This window comes from Oxyura jamaicensis, chromosome 1 (assembly GCF_011077185.1).
Source record: "Oxyura jamaicensis isolate SHBP4307 breed ruddy duck chromosome 1, BPBGC_Ojam_1.0, whole genome shotgun sequence".
Taxonomy (NCBI): Eukaryota; Metazoa; Chordata; class Aves; order Anseriformes; family Anatidae; genus Oxyura; species Oxyura jamaicensis.
Window position 1 is genome coordinate 99,489,676 of NC_048893.1, and position 21,471 is coordinate 99,511,146.

The 21,471-nt window shown below is 36.4% G+C and overlaps 1 protein-coding gene and 1 long non-coding RNA gene across 2 annotated transcripts in view; one reads left to right on the forward strand and one right to left on the reverse strand.

Annotated features, from left to right (window-relative positions):
- The window catches only part of ROBO1 (roundabout guidance receptor 1), a 645,922-nt gene that overhangs the window by 352,958 nt on the left and 271,493 nt on the right, over nt 1–21,471 (forward strand). The gene's annotated exons all lie outside the window — the stretch shown is intronic.
- On the reverse strand, nt 11,999–12,698 carry LOC118160564. The gene is made up of 3 exons (XR_004747571.1): nt 12,628–12,698; nt 12,370–12,519; nt 11,999–12,256 (listed from the first exon to the last, which is right to left on the reverse strand). It is a non-coding gene; the product is annotated as an uncharacterized LOC118160564 (long non-coding RNA).

Below are 21,471 nucleotides of genomic sequence, written 5' to 3' on the forward strand. Positions count from 1 at the left end.
TTTGTTTTAAAGACCACAAATAGATCTACCACATAAATGGTCTTTAAAATAAGCCCACTGAAGATGATCCTTCATTGCTTTAAGCGTAGATAGGTCTTTTAGCAAAACCTAATGCTGAAAAAAAATATTAGGCCAGGGTGTCTTTAATACCTACATAATCTGAGAATGATTTTCTATATCTGTTCTTTCTAATTTAACGTACCTCTGCCCAATAGAAATACCAACTTTCAATACTTTCAATGTCATCTAATTCTTATGTGGCTTAAGAAAGAAATGCAGAGAAGCTAGACACAATATTTAAACAGAATAAAAAAAAAAAAGGGGGGGGGGGGGAATAAAATAAAATAAAAAATAGCACAGAAAACAAGCAGTAAGCAGTAGCTTCCTGCAAAGACTTTGTGTCATTCTGAAATTCTTTTTATTTGCAATTTATCCTTCCACGTATGGCATAAATCAGAAGGGATTTGAAACAATTAAATTTGCCTTAAAGAATGATCATCTAATGAAAGCCTGGGAGTATACTACTAAAATAGTAGAAATTAACTGTATCACTATACTCTAACTACATTTCACAGCTTTATGTTCCCCAAAGGTACCTGATATATGCGTTGTATTCAGTCACTTTCTGATTTATAGATAGAAATTCCTCATGCCTACTAAATCAAGCATAATACCTTTTTGTTCTACATTGTATGGCTCTCTGTGATATGATGGAAAATTCTAATTCACTGAAGACTTTTTACTGTAACACCTGATATATATCAAAAACCTCTTTCAAATATAACCTATTCAGGATATTCTGAATTTTATATGGTAGCTCTGTATCATTCATTTTCTAAATGACCTCCCTAGAGATTTTCATTGTATTCAGGTGAGTGGAGTATTAAAGGTATTGTATTGTTAGCTACAACTTAAAAGTAAGAATGGAAAGATTTCTCAATAATATTCTTGAGGCTTTCTTTTATTTTTCAGTTGAAAATCTAGAGCACTAAATCCTGGGCTATAATTTTAAACATCTTTAGGAAATGTTTATTTGTTTGAAATGCCAATAGATGAAGCATTATTTTGGCAAAGGTAATTACACATGATTCAAGCCTTATTAAAGACCCCCTTTGGCACTGGTAAATTTATTCAGATCGGGCCTGTTGATTTTTGCCAAGTGCTGTCTTGAATTATTCCATACTAAAATGTTGCATACACATTACTAAAAGCTATAGTCCCATTTACGTTGATTATTTTAACCTATAGAGTTACAAATCAATTCATAATTTTTTATGAAGATGTGGTTCAGTTCACAGTGGCCAGCAATTCAGAGGGTATTGCTTTTGATTATGAGTCCTTTATTCAGTACTGCTTAAAGCAAGGATTAAGCCTTGTAGTGATTTATATGGATCCATGCCTGGAATTTCATCTACTTGTGAATCTGACCTCTGCCTAACTCCACCCACCTTCTTCAAATATATTCTATAGGGAAAATAGTGGAAATAGGCCTAGCTGGATTTTAATCGTTAGAAATTCCACTGAGATAGATGTGTAAATATGACTAACTAATTGCTCGATTACAGCAGCGAACATCTCATTACTCTGCAGCTACCAGTTATGTACAACCTCTAAGAGCAGAGAGAATTGATTGTCCAGCAAACTGTTTAAATTATACAGTAAACTCTGTAACATTTTTGCATGAGATTAAATAAGGTTTCTCACTCCTAAAATAAATATTTTTGTTTGGAAAAAATATATATATATATATAGAAGGAAAATTATAAATGCCTAGATAATCTCTATAGAGGCCAAATAAGGTTTTAAAGTAGTTCATTTTCACACATTCTCTTTGTTACAAGATAGGTACATACATTATTGGTCCAAAACACTAAACAAATGGAGTAGTGGATTAAAGCATGTTGAATTTTGGGGATGACTGCATTACAGAAATACTTTTCTATTGATGAACTCTAAAAATAAACAGAAATCAATGATGAAACAAGTATTGTTTCTTCGTGTGTCAGATTTAATGGATTTACATTTTAAGTATTGAAGCTGTTACTGTAGATGGAAAAAAAAAATCTGTCTATATTAAAAATATGAGGCATGCTTTTCCTAGATAATCAAATAAAGTGATAAGACAGATCTATTAAATTTCCCACATAAACATTGTTTGAAATGCAGAGAGTAGAAAATTTCATGATATTGCTACCATACCTCAGAATGAATCGATACAAATCAAGAATAAGTTTCTCAAGTGAAACAAATATCAGGAAACATCCTAGGTCCTTACTGACTTCAGCAGCCTACCAGCAATCTAATGATGATATACATTTTATACAGTATCAAGTCACATAGCAAGGTATGCATTAAAAAGCTGTTCGTTCTGTCTCTAGAATACAGTGTCTTGGGTTCTAATTAAATAAGACTGAATTCTACATGGAATGAACTATAAGGGTTCATAAGAAGGTTGTGTTTCACAATTTAATTCAACCATAGTTGTTTCCATTTTTTCTTGAATTAATGATACATGTAATTCCAACTGAATAGGAAAGAGCCTTTCATATTCATAGCCATAAAGGAAACTCAAATGACTGTTACAAATATTGCGTCTTGGAGAGTAAATATAATCAAAATGAAAGGATAATATTTATGAAAGGTACTTTACATTTTAATAAATTACAGGCAGTTCTCTTATAAAGCATGGTTAAGTAATGAAAACAGAATAAATGCTCAGCAGCATGATGTACTGAAAATCATGAGGCTTCCCTAACATTGTTATGCACTTCAGCCCTTACTAGTAAACCTCTGTTGAAAAGTAAGGGAAGAGGGCCAGAGGGGTCTTCTGTACAGAACATAAACCATAATAATCAGATATTTTGAAGTCAATAAAATGCTAACATGATATGTTAAGTAGCAAAGGAAAAAGAAGTGAATGCAGTACTTGCTTCAGAGGTAGGATAATGCATCAAAACAGTATGAATATTTTACATTGAAGGGCAAAAGCAGTCTTTATTTGTCTGCATTTCTAAATGAACAAAACATCTGTGATTGCAGCCCTCCTGTGAATATTTGAATGCCAACTAAATTCGACAGAGAGGAGAAAGATCTTATCTGTTCTCCAAAAGGCAGGTCTTATTCTGCTTTGACTGCTTGACAAATCAACAGACATGTAACTGCAGACTGACTATAGCATGGGCTGACTCCTGGCCAGCCAACACCTCCAAAACAGTAAGTAGGAGTTATGAGAGAGAGAGAGAATATTATGATGTGCAAGGAAGACTATTGGAGAACTGATGACTGCATTACACACTGGTAAGCATAGAGATCAGGAGCAGCACCAAATTGTGGCAATGTGGCTGAGAGAGGAGGCAAGAAACAACTTGGGAAAATAGGCTTCATTGATCTGGATGTTCAGGAAACCATTTGTTTTCATGCTGGGTGCTGTACTAGTCATGTATTATTCATTGCCAATGACACTGGGTAATTATTGCATAATTTGAAAGAAAACTAAAATTGCCATCATTCTAAGGGAAATAACTTTTCCCATTGTCAATTTTAGGAACTTAAATATACATATTATTTCCAGAAGCACTATGTTACTCTGTGAAATTCATGCTGCAAAGCAGGTAAACAGACAAAATATCAGGAACTGATCTCATAATAATAATTGATGGTTTGCTGTCATTAGAGAAACAGTTTCTGTAAAGTACTGTTTCTTACTGTGAAGTACATCTAGCTGAAATACCTTCAGTAAATAAAACCATTTTACCACAGCACAGCAGTATTTATGTAGAAAGCTCTCTCACTTGAAAGCACTAGAGATTCAACAGTCCACACATATGCTTTTTATTTAATCACAGGGACTATCGTAGAGTTTCCTCACCTTGTTGACATATTTACAAACTTTGGCAGGCCTATCAAAAAATTTTGGCTCATTCCACAAGATTTTTCTAGCTGAAGGATGAAAGGTGTTGATGTGATTGTCATTACTGTTATCCTTGTTACTGGTCAAGCTCTCTGCTAAATCCAGAAACACTGAAAATCTCTGTATGAACAGGTTTCTAAAATACATTGACTTCAGAACTGAGTCAGTAATGGCAGTGTGGAAAGTCAAGGTAAGCAAACACATCACTTGTCCTAAATAGGCATCACTACCCTAACATATTGTAGCCAACACACATGCTCTACCCACAACAGAAACCATCTGTCAGGATGGCCTAGTGCCTGCACACTGCTGATAAGATCTTTGTCCCTACAGTATGGGTGCCAACAACAATAGACTTACTCAGGGAACCAGCGTAACCCTGCGAATAACCTCTCATCATGTAGGAAGTCCTACTCTCTGTTAGCCTTGAAGTATTGGTACCACATGCAACTTTTCAGTTGTTAACAGCTGCTAATTAGCAGTAGTTATATTCCTAATTTCATTTTTCAGATTGCATCTTGTCTAACCACTCAGCATGGTCAGAAATAGAACTGCTAGGAATAATATAAAATTGTAAGATCTCTGGAGCAGAAATTGCCCTTTTAAGAGCATCATATTGCAGTTGGCTCAAACTAAGTTTTTGGGTGTTACTGTAAAATGAACTAATCACATGATTTTCTTGTGAAAAGGACTCCTTGAATAAGAACTTCAAAAAACTATGAAAAATATATTAGTAATGAAAAGTTGTCAGTTTGGGTTTTTATATTACCTTGGTCTGAGAAGGAGCAAGAGCCAATAAAGGAAATAAAACCTGGCAACAGGAACCTAGACTTCAAAGCTTCAATTCCAGATAAAAGCCTGATGCAAAAACAAAGTCAGTTGCACAGTGAAGAAGCTGCATCCTTTTTATGAAGACAGAAAATCCTACAACCTACATGATTGCCTTGAGTGCATGTCTGTCTGATGCTGGATTTCTGTGGTAGATTTGCTTTTAGAGCCTCTTTGAAGGTCCCAGCATCAAATGCACATATATGATTCTCATTTATAGTCCTATTTACATTTCAGCACCTTGTTTCTCACTTTATACATCAGAGATGAAGACTAGATAAGCAAGGTCAAAGAAGAGGCAGAGAGTCTGCAACTTGACTTAGGTAAAATTGCTTCTTTTACAGAAATACAGGAAGAAAATTCTTCATGCCTTCTCTTAGTATAAGTTCAGAGTTCAGTCATGTTCTCTGCTCATTGGAGTTTTGTTTGTTTGTTTGTTTTTCAGTTTCTTTATTAATGGTCATACTTGGGTCCTACTTCCTCTCCATTGGAGTAAAGCTTATATTCTGAGGATCTGTAATTCTTAAAATTCTTCCCAGACTCTGATGTGTAGTTATGTACTTGTATGTATTTCTCTTTCTGTGTTATTCATTAGTATAGTATCAATGACTTCTAAAATTTATCCTGTGGCATTTAAAAATAACATATTTTTCATCACTAAGATGCTGTAGTTAAACATAATTTGCTTGCTTACTGTTTTTTGTTTAGATTAAAAAGAAAAATCCGTACTTATCGTGCAATTAGTCCACATAATTGGAAAATGCATTTGAACAATGAAGGAGGTTCTAGGCAATGTATATAGCTCTTCCTACATTGTATAATAGTAGGGCCAACAGTAAAATAAGATTGTATTTATTTAATCAACCATGTTCCTAAGTGCAGCAGCAAGGGGAAATTATCATGTTTTAAAAGTTACACATGTTCTTCGCAGGAACTTATATGATAAATTTAAGATGTTCCCAGACAATGTCCCTCTCCCTGTCTATCTGATTTTTCTACTTCACACAAGAAAACAAAGGAAATAGAGTGAAAATTAACCAGAGAGACAGTGAGCAAGATTGTGCTGGGCTGAAGATCTTGAACCAGTCCTTTCCTATGCTGCCATATGGCATCACTGCTCCTAGCTGAGATAACAGCAGGCTTTGGGGTCAGGAGAATTTTTGAGTTTATAATAAAACAGATAATCATGTGGAAAAGTATGTTATTCTGTGATAGCTTTATAGCAGTCTGGATCTCCATTAGATGATAATACAGCTGATCAAGTCTGACTCCCATAGGATAAAGGGATGGGAAATCTGGCTCTAACACAAAATGCATTAAATGACATTATCTGTAATAAGCAGGAAAAGCAGAGCTTAAACAGGTGTTTAGTAAACTCAGGAAGGTGTATAGCAAAATCTGTTTTTCCATACACATGAATCAATTTTAGCAAATTGGCTAATAATCCTTTGTCAACTTGATTCTCCTTCTATCCAACTTTTCAGATAATATGAAGTCAAATAAAAACTTCCTAGTTTTATATGCCCTGCTCTGGCATATGGAGAGACTTTCATTCTTACAATTAAATCAGCTGTATATTCATCAAACCCAATTTCTGCAAAATTGATACAGATTCGAAGAGTGGAACTAGAATCTTAGTGTATTTGAGAAGCCTAGGCTTAAAGATGTACAGTGTATGGATTAGAATTCAAGTGAAACACTCCACTCGTGAAACACAAAATGTCTAGAAGGTAAGAGCTGCATAATAAATACATTTAGAGCCATTTGAAAAGGCGGAATGAAATCAGATTCCTATTTAACAGTAGACTCTCCCAAGAGCTTTGAGCAGTACTCCATTACTCATTTACAAAAGCAATGAAAACATTAATTGACCTCTTGATTACTATTTAAATAATAAATACCACAGTGGATTAATGTACTGGCCTTTTACCTCAAAGACATAGTTTAAAACTGACTTGACAAAAAAATCAATTTAATTACATGATACTAAAATTACAAGTGCCAGTAGGTGAGAGTTTCCATACACACAAGGCCACACATCACATAATCATGCCAAACTGGAATTTATTCAGTGCTTTCTCTATTTTTTTTAATGAATGCATGTGTGGTGTGTGTTGAAAAAAAACAGGCTGCCACCTGCCACAGAAATATCCCACACAGCAGCTCCCATCCTTGTGAACTAAAATATTTGGTTTAAATGTAAGAAACCTGAAAACTGACACAGTTCCATTATCACACTCAGCTAATGAAAACAGATGCATTCTGGAAAGAAACTTGAAATGTTTTCTAGGAAGTGTTTATTTTGTAGAATCGTTGCACACATAGATTTGTGAAACTCAGATTTTATTTTTTTGGAAGATCTTTAAATGCAAACTTGACATTGGCCAACTCAACAGTGTCTGGATGTAGATGTTTATATTATATTAAATTAGTGCACGGGTTTCATTATGACTTTGACAGCTGGGAAATATCATAAACTGCTCTTAGTAGACTTCTGCCCTAAGGAGTGGAAATCTCATGAGGTCATCTATTCCTCTGAGTTTTCTTTTATCTTAGTTTGAAACTCTGTGAAAACAGCTGGCCAAAATAGAACAGGAGAAGTGTCTGCATCCACATTTGGATAGGTCCCAGAACAAAAATCTTTAGAGGCAGCTCTGACTGTTCTGATGAAAGCTTTTAGATGCACACTATGTTTTAGGAAAATTAGATCTGAACCCCCATACTGTGATTATCATTCTTTTTTTTTTTGGCTTGTAATAGGTAACTGAAAGTAGTTTCCCCCAGTACGTTCACTAAATGTGTGGGAGAGATAGTTCTGGTTGTGGTTGTACTCATCTGAGGATTTGATTGCAAGCATTGTAGAATATATTCAGACTATAATTCTGAAACATATTTGTTAAACTTTGCTTAGATTTATCAAAAACCAAACTGCTTGCTGAAAGGACAAACTCTGCTTTCATTTATACATACTTATTTTTGATGAGTATGATTATGCCTTTACTTTGGCTGACACTTTCTTGCAGCATTGTTTTTAACAAGATTGTGTTTTGTGCTATTTTTGATAGAAACTGTCTCCTGAATAAATCTTTGACTTCTCATTGAAAATATGAAAACTTTAGTCCAAAAATTTATTTTGACTGTTTAATATAATTTACAATCAGAATCTTCCATATATAGTGCTTTTTTTTTTTCTTTTTTTTTTTTTTAAATGTTGGAAAGTTAGCAGCAAATCAGGTCTAAGTGTGCAGTTTAATGATACACACAAATTGATTTTTTTTTCTTAAACATTATTTTTATAATTACACAAGTATAAAAGAGGGAAAAAAAGAGCCTACTAAATAATCTGTATATCCAATACAAATACTGAATAAAATTATGTTGCTGAAGTTTTTCCTTAATTGTAGTGAGCACAGTATTTCACCACCCCATTTTTTTTTATTATTTTAATTCAGCGATCTGTTGTAAGTTGATAATGCTAAATGAAGAACGATACTGAGAACTGTAGCTATTGACCAAAAAATTCTTAAAGAGGAATAATTTAACAAATCATTGGTGTGATTAAAGCTGTTTGCATAAGTGATTGATAGCAACTATTATCTTCTATGGAAGAACTGTAGACTAATCAAAGTAATCAAAAGAACTTGAGGATGAATTTGTGACATACTTCTTAGTGATGGCTATCATCCATCATTGCTTTTCATTTCTGGGTATCTTCAGGACTGGGGATTCTGAGACATCAGCTGAAACTGAAGTGTAATGGCAGGTTGCAGGAAGACTAAAGGCATACATTGTCTACTTTTTATGTTTTGTTTTATTTTCTCAATTTTTCAATAATTGGAGGTTCAATTATTTTTACTAAAGGTCACTCCTATTGATGAAGTCTGTGTAGAAGAACAAACCTTTTTTGAAAAAGAAATTCTCATGATAAACAAATTTCTATTTTGCAACAACTGTACAGATTTTCATAATTTGCATTTGCAGGAATTTCTCTAGCACATTGATACTGTTATTTTTTCTTATTTTATTTTTATTTTTGGTCTCTGTATATGTTCTAAACTTTTTGATTCATATAAAAATGTCAGTGAGATTCTGTTAAAATTCAAAATCCAACTAATTGTTGTAGAAAAAAAAAAAAAAAAAAAAAAAAGATTACTTCAGTTTGACCAATCTCTGCTATGTTGGTCACTCTACCATCTTTGTGTGGTAAACGTACAAATTTTGGCCATTATTAAAAATCTTGTTAAAAAATACAAGAATTACAAATTTTCACAATCAACAATGTGGTTCTGGCAACTGGAAATGTCTTGTGGCAAAGAGACCATATGGTAATTCCCTTTGTAATCATTTTTCCTTCTCCCACTGCTGTTCATACTTGTCTAAAAGATTGGAAATTCTGTAGAAAAAGAATCATAACTTTGTTCATTGCATAAAACACTTACGAAAGCCTTCTATGGCACCATTTATAATTTCCTCTTCAGGCTTCAAAAGTTTTGCTAAGTGTCTTGGACAGCTTTGGACTCCTGAAAAACTGCAGTTTTTCTGTGGTGTTTCATTCTACAAAAAGCTCATTCAGAAAAAGCTTTTTTATGTCCATGGAAATGATGCATTCTTGTGAGTCATTTATTTAATTAAAGGTAAACAAAAAGAGGCCTGTTTTGAAAAGATGGATCTCACAGTTTGGGAATATTACTGCTTCTTTTGCATAAGCTGCTCTTAGATGGAAAAACTCAGTTATTTTTTTTTATTAAATATTGACACTAACCTACTTTATGCTTCATCACAAATGCTGTTCTGTATGTCATAGCTGTTTGTTCACTGTTGTATACTTCAGTTTAACCCAAAACCATAATCTAGCCACAAAAGTTACACCTGCTCTATAATAAAAGTGAATAATCATTTAACTCTACTCATGCAAATGACATACAGCTACAATGTATAAATGAGTGTAAAAATACTGTATTTTAATTTTATTCAATTGATACTTCTTACCATTAGTCAAGAGGCAGATGCCCTGTAATTTGAAAGGATAACGGACACACTCCACCCTAACAAGCCCAAGAAATCATAGCCATACTGTAATTGCAGTTTGTGTAAGTGCATGAGTGTATGAACAGTCATAATTTATGTATAAATTGATTTTGAGTTCTGTGTTCTGTGTTTTTGAAGTTATGAGCATTTGACTAGTCAGAAAATTTGACAACTGAAGCCCCAGTTCACTGAGACACTAATTCCTATGTACAACTTCAATTGTGCAAATACACGGAGACCATTTACATGGAGAAGTAAGTATCTTGCTCATTTGGAAAGAGATTTCTGGGCTTGACTGAAAATGTACTGATAATTTATCTGTTGATACCAGACATGTTTCTCTCAGACCCAGAGTCATTTGGAAAACCAAAAAAATTACATGACAAATTCCTGTCTAGATGCTGTTTAGGTTGCACTTACTAGGTCTCATATCAACAGTAACTACTACTTAAATAAGACTAGTCATGTTTTTCCAGACTTTCATGCATTTCACAACCTATGAGAAATAATTATAACAATGCAAGTGTTAATTTTTGACAGGGGCTATGAAGCTCATCATCTATAGAAAAGCAGTATTCTTCAGAAGTGGTTGGTAATCAGCATGACACATTTTAAAAACAATATAATGTGTTTTGGCAGGACATAAATGAATAGCAATCCAAAACAGTGCTGTTCTATTTGATCTCATGGCAGATGATTCAGTGTTGTGGCTTAAAGATCATACAGGTGTTCATTTTTGGTCATTTGGTGTTGGGACACGCATCATATTATTAGTGGGCTAGAATTTTCACAGCTTTATTTGAAATGTTAAGTATAGTTAGGAGATTAAAACAGGACTACACCTTTATTAAAGAAAAACAAAATATTTAGGTCAGTTGGCCTACTGGATAAAAATTGACTTTTTGGGAAAATAATGTTGTATTTCTGGAGCATGGTTCAGAATCAAATGGCAACAACTTAATTATAAACAATTTTTAATTCTCAGCTACTCCAGTTTGGAAATCAGTGCATATTATCAAAACACTTTTTATGGGATAATCATGGGAACATCAGTCTCCATATAGAAATGCTAAGAAGAGAAAGTGTAAGCTGAATTAATTTTGCCATAAATATAAAAGCAGAGATCATAACAGGATAGACTATACAATATTCCTAGTGCTGCAGCCTGTCTAGCACCTCTGGGGCTAGTATTAGTAATTTTGTATTAGTAATTCCTATCATTTCAAATTGTGTTCTAAAGTTCTTCAGGCAAAATTATAGGGTTTTGCTTGAAGATTGTGATTTTCAGTCATCAGCATTCTTTTTTTTTTTTTTTTTTTTTTTTTTCTTGACAGATCTGCGTATATTCTTACATTCTTATTGGCACAATAGGAACAACAAGAAAAATATCTGAAAAACTGGATTATTTTGCTGTTAACACTTCTCTTGGAAATTAGAAATGTTAAGTACTCAGACTACTGAAGTCAATGCGTTTTTTCCATTGATTTTGATGAGTGTAGGGTCCCAGTCCTTATTCTAAATTTCCATGTTCAAGCTATAGAACGATCCACTCCATATGCCTGATCATAATTTTATATTAGAAAATATAGTTATGTTCCCATAAAAAGCTTATCAGTATTATTGATACCAGTCTCCGAGTCATGGCTTTAATAGAGAGATGGGTGGAAAAAATGTCTCCAGTTTAAAAGCTTATTTCAGAATTTGAAACAGATAGAAAGCCTGATAAACTGTCCTTATTTGTAGCCATTCACTCTGCCTATGATATATTTTCTGTAGAACAGCATTCTGTATGCAAGCTTACAGGATGGAATGAGTCCTAGATTTTGCTTTTTTAAATGCTTATTTTATCAGAAGATACTGAAAAAATTGATGCAGGAAAGTGCTAAACAGGCTGTTCTGTGTCCCTCACTGAAAGACTAATCATAAGGTTATTTTAACTTAAGTATTAGAAACAAGATAAAGGAGAAATTTTGTCCAAATGTGTTACCATCCTTAATCCATGGCTCCTGATCTAGAAGAAGGCATATGGAGGAACAGTGAATGTCAGTTAAAACCAGGCATTTGACTGAGGAAAAAGCAACACATTTGGATATAACGGCTAAGGAAGAAGTGAATTCTTCATCTTTCATTGTCTTCAAATGCTTGAAACATGAGGCCATGGCAGTGTGGTTCATTCGGTGATGCCATTTATCAAACAGATATCGTAGAAAAGGCCTAAAATTATATGGCGTTTCTTATACTTCAAGTAAATTAGATGATTTCACAGTCCTCAGGCTTAAAATCCAGTTAGCATTCCGGTGTTCCAGGTAAGTTTAAGTGACCTAGGCTTGCATCAGGACATTTGACTGGGGTCAGACATGATGTCCCTGACCATGCACAAAGCAACTAGACACTAGCAAGTGATCATGGCACAGTCTGTGAGCTCATGTTCCCCTGGGATCACATGTGCTTAGCTTCGCCACAGCTAGTCTGCACCTGGCTTGTACATTCCTACAAAATCCATGAAGACATACTGCTGAAGAGGCAGGAGTATTTGCTGAGGCAGCTATTTCTCAACACTTACATTAGTCTCATAATTTGCTAGTGGTGACAACTGAACCTACCTGAATTGGTCAGACTTGTTCATACATCCTCAGCTTGCAGTTGTGTTAGCTGAAGAAGTTGGCACCTTCAGTCTCACTTCTCTTTTCTTTGGTTTGCTTTGCTGGAGGTATGGAGGTATGGTCCCCAGCAAGCTGATGGCTCAGCTGCTCCTGCAAATGCTCCCAAATCAATCAGAGAGGGAGAAACACACAAGTCGCTGCTTAAACTCACATCATTCATTTTCACTGAAAGAGGTTATAGGGGACATGTAGAGATACCTGACTTCCAGCAGGGAGGCATTAGGCAGTGACAAGTGGATAAATCTTCTTCAGTTGGCACAGCTCCAGCTGGAAGAAGACTTGTGAATAAGCAAGCACTTAGTGCAAACTAGATGAAAATCATTATGTAAATTAAACTAGATGTCCCTCCTAAAACAAATTACTGAAACTTTTTACTCTATCATACTTTATCTTACCATGGTCTATTGTAGAGGTTTTGTGCACTCTAGAATATGTAAGCTACAGTATAGAACCATATACAATAATCCAAGATAATGAGATACCTATATGAGTGTAGGGTAATTTCAGTACACCATATTTACAAGTAAATGTGTTCAGGAATCAACTGAGTGGGAAATGTTCATTTCATGCTTCTAAAGACAGCAGTTCACAAGAGACAGCAAAATAGTCTGTGCACAATCATGGCCATATAGTACAAAAAAAGACACCTTTTTCCAGCTGTACTTAAGTTATTTTCATCCCAACTTTCCCAACATACTTCTCAGAATGAAAATGCTTGAAGTATCATCTATCTGAATGTGCCTGTGAACATAAATAGATATAGAAATGAATCTGCACTGTATACATGCACACTAATTTTCCCAGGTTAAAACTGTCACCCTTTAGGTGGACTAATGATTTGATTTCTCTCCTTGGCATTCTTTTTAAAGTTTGTCTTGTGTATGATAAAGATTCATTGGAATCTGGAATTCTATGTAATATAGCAAATTGTATTTAGGAATTGTTTCTGGTTTAAATTTACCATCAGCTTTATAATTTCTGAATTTTAAGGGAAATTCTAAGAAGCTTCTAATTCTGGAGTGATAAAATTTGAAACAGTTTTTTTTTAAGAAAAGTTTCAAAATAGATATTTTGAAATAAGAGCTAATAAGAAAAAAGAACTTTTACTTTTAGAAATCCAAATATAGCATACCACTTTAATATCAGTTTTCTCAGTTCTAATAAGCAGAAATATTAACAAATCTACTGCTAGCCCAATTTATGTTATTGTTTGATTGAGAGAAGAAGAGACATCTAGACAGAGATGTAAACTTTTGAAAAATATATTCATATGCCAGCATGAACCCAATTTACATCATGTGGCTTTGTCTGACAAAACTTTAGCTATTTGTTTTCCAGAATACATTCCCCGAGTGATAAAACTCTAGTTTTCTAGTTATACACACAGACTCCAGGGAGATGTTCTGCTCTTGAAAAGCAGCATACTAACAACATGGTTGTAACTGAGTGGTAACAAAGAGTGAAAGTTGTATATTGCAGGACATGCCATCATACATGGAGGTCGGCATGGCTGACCAGGGATCTTCTACTGGAGATTAGGCGAAAAAAGAAAGTGTACGGCTGCTGGAAGGAGGGTCAGGAGATGAGGAAGGAATACAGGGATGCTGTTTGTGTTTGTAGGGAGAAAATTCGTGTGGCCAAAGCCCAACTAGAGTTGAAGCTGGCCATGTCTGTGAGAGACAATAAAAAGGTTTTTTTTAGATATGTGAACAGAAAAAGGAGAACCAAAGAAAACATAGGTCTGCTACTTGATGGGGAAGGTCAACTCAAAGGCAATGCTATAGGCAAAGCAGAGGCATTTAATGCCTTCTTCGCCCCTGTCTTCAATGCTGATTATGGGCTTCGGGACCCAGGGTGCCCTGAGCTGGAGGACTGTGACGGTGGGAATGACAAACTCCCAACCGACCCTGAACATGTGCAGGATTTGCTGCTCCACCTGGATCCCTACACGTCCATGGGTCCAGATGGGATTCATCCCAGGGTGCTTAAAGAGCTGGCTGACGTCATCACAGGACCTCTCTCAATTATTTTTCAACCATCTTGGGAATCTGGAGAGGTCCCGGTAGACTGGAAGCTGGCAAATGTTGTGCCAATTTTCGAGAAGGGTCAGAAAGAAGACCCTTGCAATTACAGGCCTGTCAGTCTCACATCAGTGCCTGGTAAAATTATGGAGAAGATGATTCTTGAGGCTGTTGAAGCGCACCTGGGGGACAATGCAGTCACTGATCCCAGCCAACATAGGTTCATGAAGGGTAGGTCCTGCTTAACAAATTTGATTTCCTTTTATGATAAGATCACCTGTTTAGTTGACCAAAGGAAACCAGCTGATGTGATCTTTTTGGACTTCAGCAAGGCTTTTGACAAGGTTTCCCATAGGATCCTACTGGAAAAATGTCCAGCACACAACTAGACAAAAACATCATATGATGGGTGAGCAATTGGCTGACGGGCAGGGCTCAAAGGGTTGTGGTAAATGAGGCCACATCAGGCTGGCGGATGGTCAGTAGTGGGGTCCCTCAAGGCTCCATTTTAGGGCCAGTCCTCTTCAATGTTTTTATAAATGATTTGGATATAGGACTAGAAGGTGTTTTGAGCAAATTTGCCGACGACACCAAACTTGGAGGAGTTGTGGACTCAGATGAGGGTGGAAAGGCCTTGCAGAGAGATCTGGACAGGTTGGAGAGCTGGGCGATCACCAACCACATGAAGTTTAACAAAAGCAAGTGCCGGGTCCTGCACCTGGGATGGGGCAACCCTGGCCATACCTACAGACTGGGCGATGAGATGCTGGAGAGCAGCCCCACAGAGAGGGATCTCGGGGTCATGGTTGACAGCAAGTTGTATATGAGCCAGCAGTGTGCCCTGGCAGCCAGGAGTGCCAACCGTATCCTGTGATGCATCAAGCACGGCATTGCTAGTCAGTCGAGGGAAGTGATTGTCCCGCTCTATTCTGTGCTGGTGTGGCCTCACCTTGAGTACTATGTGCAGTTCTGGGCACCACAGTACAAAAATGACATTGAACTGCATTAAACTGTTGGAGAGTGTCCAGAGGAGGGTGACAAAGATGGTGAAGGGCCTAGAGGGGAAGACTTATGAGGAGCGGCTGAGGTCACTGTTCAGCCTGGAGAAGAGGAGGCTGAGGGGGGACCTCATCACGGTCTACAACTTCCTGGTGAGGGGGAGTGGAGAGGCAGGAGACTTTTTCTCCATAAACACCAGTGATAGGACCTGTGGTAGGACCTGCGGGAACGGGGTTAAACTGAGGCAGGGGAAGTTTAGGCTCGACATCAGAAGGAGGGTCTTCACCGAGAGGGTGGTTGCACACTGGAACAGGCTCCCCAGTGAAGTAGTCACTTCACCGAGCCTGTCTGAATTCAAGAAGAGATTGGACTGTGCACTTACTTAGTCACATGGTCTAAACTTTTGGGTAGACCTGTGTGGTGCCAGGAGTTGAACTTGATGATCCTTATGGGTCCCTTTCAACTCGGGATATTCTATGATTCTATGATTCTATTCTATACAACATTCTTTGTTTTCATACACTATGTCTTCATTGTTCAGGTTTCCTTCTATCAGAGGTAAAATATTAAGTTATCAAGACATAATTTCAAAATCTTTTTGCTGTTTTAATGTTCTCAGTGCTAAAATGATTAAGCTGCTCTCATCTACTCCTTTTCATGAGAAAGATAATCTGAAATCCTTAAATGCGAAGTATTTTGCACACCTAAGCACTTCCTTAGATATCAAATTACAGTATATGCAATGAAATGTAGAGAAGTTGGGGGTGGGGGGGGATATCGGTGTGATACTGTAGCTGTATTCTTGAATATTATGTTTTTAAATTGTAAGACACAAAACCTAAATGCAACCTAAAAAAAATAAACATGAATTGGTTATATCACCAACTTCAATTTAGGAATATTGCATTTCATACAGAAGACAATTTTGAAATAACTGAAATACATACATTCTTGCATAAATATGCAAACAGCTTGAAAAATAAGTGTAGGTGGATTCTGTTTAATTTAAAATGCCTAAATAGTAACATATCTAAAAGTACCTGTTTAAGGAAAAACAGGATCATGCTGCTATCATCCTTTTTTTGGATACAGAATGGTTTTCCTGCTTTCTACTGATCTCCCTCTAGTGGAGACCCTTAAGTCGGCATGTGATGAAGCTCGCTTTTCTCCCCACAATTTTTCATGCAACTCAGACATGTAACACATGATGCATATGCCACAAACATCTGTTTTCAGTAATCAAGACGAATTCTGTCAGTTCCTGTAGGGAAAAGTAGTTTATGCAGTGTACACAGGGACCAGAATTGCAAAGCCTTGAAGCTCAAGGTCCCATTAGAGAATGGCTAGGAATATAATTTGTTTGCTAAACCCATTCCTTATGACTTGCAATTTTACTTTTTAAAAGAAATTGGATTAATGTATGGCTAAATTCTTCCCAGATATGGTAATAGTGCAGAAGGGAAAAGGCAAAATAGAGAAACAGGTGTTTACAGAGACTTCTTTATCCCTCGTCCTTCTGGGGTGAGCAGGCTCTCCAGGGGATAGGAAATAAAGTATGGCCTCACTTCCCCTAATCTCCACACCAGCCTGCACTCTGGATTTGGTATGCAGGAGGAGTACATTGCACCCCATAAATCAATGTCATGCCAAATATGCTCTTTGCATCACACCCATGTTTTGTGCCTCCAGACAAGTGGTGATCTCTAACACAGAATGTCATCCAGGTCCTGCTGCAGAGTGCTGTTATTCAGCTGCCTCAGTCTTTCTTTCCTTGGGTGGCAGCAAGTGGCATGACAAGCTGCTCGAAAAGCATGCACTGGTGGCTCACATATGTAAATAACAAGATTACTTGTGCACTTATGATATATGGCATCCTTATGCATACGCAGGCGAATTTGTATTATAGATACTGTGGATAAATACATGAAAGCCAGAAGTAAATACACATGTGAACTCAGTCACTCATGTATACCCCCAAATGCAAATTGGCGTTAATTTTAAAGAAGACAAAGTAGTTGCAAGATAACAGAAGGTTGTTCTTCTGGTATCAGTAGCATTAATCATATATTTCACTGTGAATACACCGTTAAAACATAACTTTGATTAATGATGGTGTCAGTATATTTAATCAAGTGCAAGCAACACAGCACTGGTTCTTTGTGATTATTTCTCCCCTTGACCTCATCTCGTTGACGAGCAATGTGAGTGGAATCAGTCTTAGTGAGGTGAGCCCAGCATGCAAGGAGGCTTCAGTGCCCATCTTTGCCCAGATGACTTCTAAGAACTTGAGAGGGAAAAAAAAGGGGAACAACTCTGAATATTTGAACCCACATCAAAAAATGCAGTGATTAATTATAGGTAATAAAATTGTATCTCTGGATCCCAACTATGAGTAGTTTCTTCCTGTCCTAAACCCTGCATTTGCATGTACTGAGGAACCGTTCCAGAGGGTTTCCAGTTTTTGTAGGCAAAGGTTAAGAAATGTTTACAGATGGAAAAAAAAAAAAAAAAGTTATTGATAAAAAAAAAAAAAGTTATTGATAGAGCTGGACGTAGACATTTGATATACTAGACTAATCCTGTACTAGATCTGCATGGTTGGACTGTAGCTCTAACTTTGGCAGGGTTTTGAGCTCCCTTTCACAATTGCCTTTTTTGTCAATACAATGGAGCCTCACAGCTCTCTGAGGGTGTGTTTCTACTAGCTGCATGTAACCGCTAGTGAACTGACACTAGCAGCAGAACAAAAACAAATGCAATGGTTTACAAGTGGAAAAAAAAAAAAAAAAATAAAAAAAAAAAAAAACACTCCAGCTAGCAAATCTCACAGGGGCAGAGGAAAAGGGGAAAGAATAATCAGAAAAAAACAATGGGAAGAAGGAAAGGAGATGAAGACAGACAAGTGAATTGCAGTGCTTATTGCTGCATGTAAAGGAGATTGAGATGAAAATCATGTACAGATCTATCTGAAAGCAGGGGGAGAAGTCTTTACTTGGAGAGCTTGTAAACCATTGCAGCAATCCCCAAACCACCTTTCCTTCCACTCTGTTCTGCTTGGTCTTGCTGCTGTATTGGCTTTTGTATACTTTCAGTAATTACTTTCTGGCAATTGCAAGGGGAAGTGTTCTAGAAAGCTGTGGGCATGGCATTATGTCAGCTAGCAGGAAGTAGCTGGAAGAATGTCACCTGCCTGTGGCAAAGATAACTAAGGTGCCTCCTAGGGCACTGTGCCAGCAACCTTCAAAAGCACCCCTTCGACTGCACCTTTAAACTAGGCAGCTTGCGCTGTTCACTGTGCCAAATACAAATTCTCCCAGTTTCTTTTTAGATAGCTTTTGAATTGTGGTAAAGCCAAAAAAAAAAAACAACAACAACAAAAAAAAAAAAAAAAAAAAAAAAACACTCTAGTAAGTGCTATTTTTTCCACTCACCACTAACACAAAAATGCTGAACAGCTTGAAGGCAGGGGGATGGGAAGGGAAGAAAGGGAAGAGGGATGAGTGAGGAGGAGTTTCATTGTGCTGAGACCAATTATAGAGGTCTCAGCCCCAAAAAAAAGACTCTTTCAGAAAGTCACAAACAAGTGAAAACAGAAGACTGTGATAAATCGTGGCACAGCTTTAACAGCCATGAATCTCTTGTTCCCCCCAAAGCTATAATAATAAGCAAATTGTAATGGGTCATATCCCTCTGAGGACTGTAAATTAAAGAAATATATGAATACTTCGCATCTTCACTGTGTTGGATTGTTTTACTATTAATGAATTATAAGTTTTTCAATTAAAAAAAAATAGCAAAAATATGCCACTTGTTTAAATGTACTCATCTTTCTGATACCCTAATATAGTACTGACAAAACATCCTTGTAGCTTGGTGTTGGAAACAAAACAACGCATCAGTTGGAAACAGGGCTTGTTGTGTTGATTATGAATTCATACACCTCCTTGAATTTTGAACCAGCACAGATTCACACCTCGTCCAGGTTTTCCCTTGTATTTGTCTGCATATTCATGCATCTTTATGCTCATTGAGCCTTACGTTTCTTTTGCCACCTTGAACGTGTTTGTTAAATATGTTCTTCATGTGGCATATCCTTCCTGAGTGTCTTCAAAAACCAACACATGCAAAGTGCTGTAGAACCTCCACTTTTTTTCAAGCACAAGAGAGAAACTAACCAGATGATAATCATTAGGATGCTGGAGCTGAAGGCATATGACATACATTTGTAAGCACAGCTTTCATTAAAAGTATTTAAATGTCTAGTTGGAGTGGATAAATCTGTCTTGAAGTTATTTGGTGATACCTATCATAGGCGATCACAACATACAAGTTACAGTCTGGTGTTTTCTTGTCCACATCTCAAGGCAGTTTTGGAAGACAGATTATGTCACCACTCCATTTCTGGTTGCCATTATTCATGCTTCTATTGAATTCCATCTATTTCTGTTCTCATCATTGTTCAAAAAATACTGAATTGTGCCACCACAGTTGGGAATCAGTAAGGAGGAGTGTGCCAGTTCTAAAAAAGGAAAGCTTTTTGCTTTCACAAAAAGGCATTGTTAATTAGTGCTGCACAAGAAGGGAAATGACAAAACTCCATACTTTTTCATTTAAATGTTTGTAAAATTGATTTTGTTTAAATTTCACTGAGTGTAGCAGGAAATGTTAAAGCTGAAAGCGACCAGACAGAACATAATAATATCCTTTGAGGTGGCAGTGAAAGAGGGAAAGGGCCTGAGGGGTATATTTTCATTATTTATACTCTTTCCATTAGAATATTATGTTTTTTTGTTTGGTTGGTTGGTTGTGTTTTTTTTTTTTACAATCTTTAAAACTATTGATTTGACAACCCTAAAGATAGAATTATTCTTTATATAGAGAGCTAATATAACGTCAGCACAGTACCAAAATTTCTGTTCCCTGCCAATATGGGGACAAAGGCAACTATTAAGGACCCAGACCAACATCTATGGAAGATGCATCCTTGCATTCATTTAGCTCACTATTTCAGATGACCCTTACACCAACATACATCTCACCTAATTTTTTTGTATTTAATTTGAGGCACCCAATTCAGTTATCCTGTGCAGGTGATAGCTGAGAGATCTTTCTAGAGCATAGGTGAAATCTGAAATGGATTCTTCACTGGCAGTAGAAAAACAGTAGGATGCTTACACTACCAACTTAGATTCTTCAGTTATATGTCCAAAATTAGGTGGATGAACCTAGATCTTAACACTTCCATACAAGGAATTAGTGCTGAGTAGCAAGTATACTTTTAATTCACATGCTAGTTCACAGTGCATTCATTTCCTCATATAGACAAGATATAACTCAAAAATGGGACTGTTGTTTATTAGGATGGATTAGGAAGATTCTGTTGCAGCTATAAAAGATAATTTCTGGAAACTGTATTACTCTACTATCAAGTAATTCACGCTCTGTACACAAAAATAACATGCCTAAGTACAAGACTGTAGCTTTTTCTTCTATAGAAGCAGGGCTGCCTGTGTCAATAACATTAAGTTTGTATTTGACTAGTCCTAAGAATATTATTTATTTATTAGTGGAAATGATAATACTTATTTTGGCAACCAGTATTGACCAAATAAAACACAGATGTGTGAATAGAGCTATATTTGCATTTGTGTGGGGATCTACAATTTATAGTCACCTAGGGACTCCCTGTATCCACAGTGATCCACAGACATAGGCTCCACACTCAGCAAAGCCACAGAAGATTTTCTGTACAGACTTCAGCATCAGAGAGGGAAAATGTGGATGTAGCTTTCATATAATTAATTTCCCTTTCTCTGCCTCTTCACTTTTTCGCTTGATTCATGAGAATCCAAAACCAATCCCTTGTGGCCAACTAACTTTCCTTTTTGGGTCAGAATTTGTACTGCTAAAATAAAGATTACTTTTTCTCTTTTGAAACCAGGAAAATAGATTATTCCCTTAGCCTTTCCTATCCAAAGTGGCCTCTCTTCCATGAGGTAATCAAACATTTTGTCCTAAATCA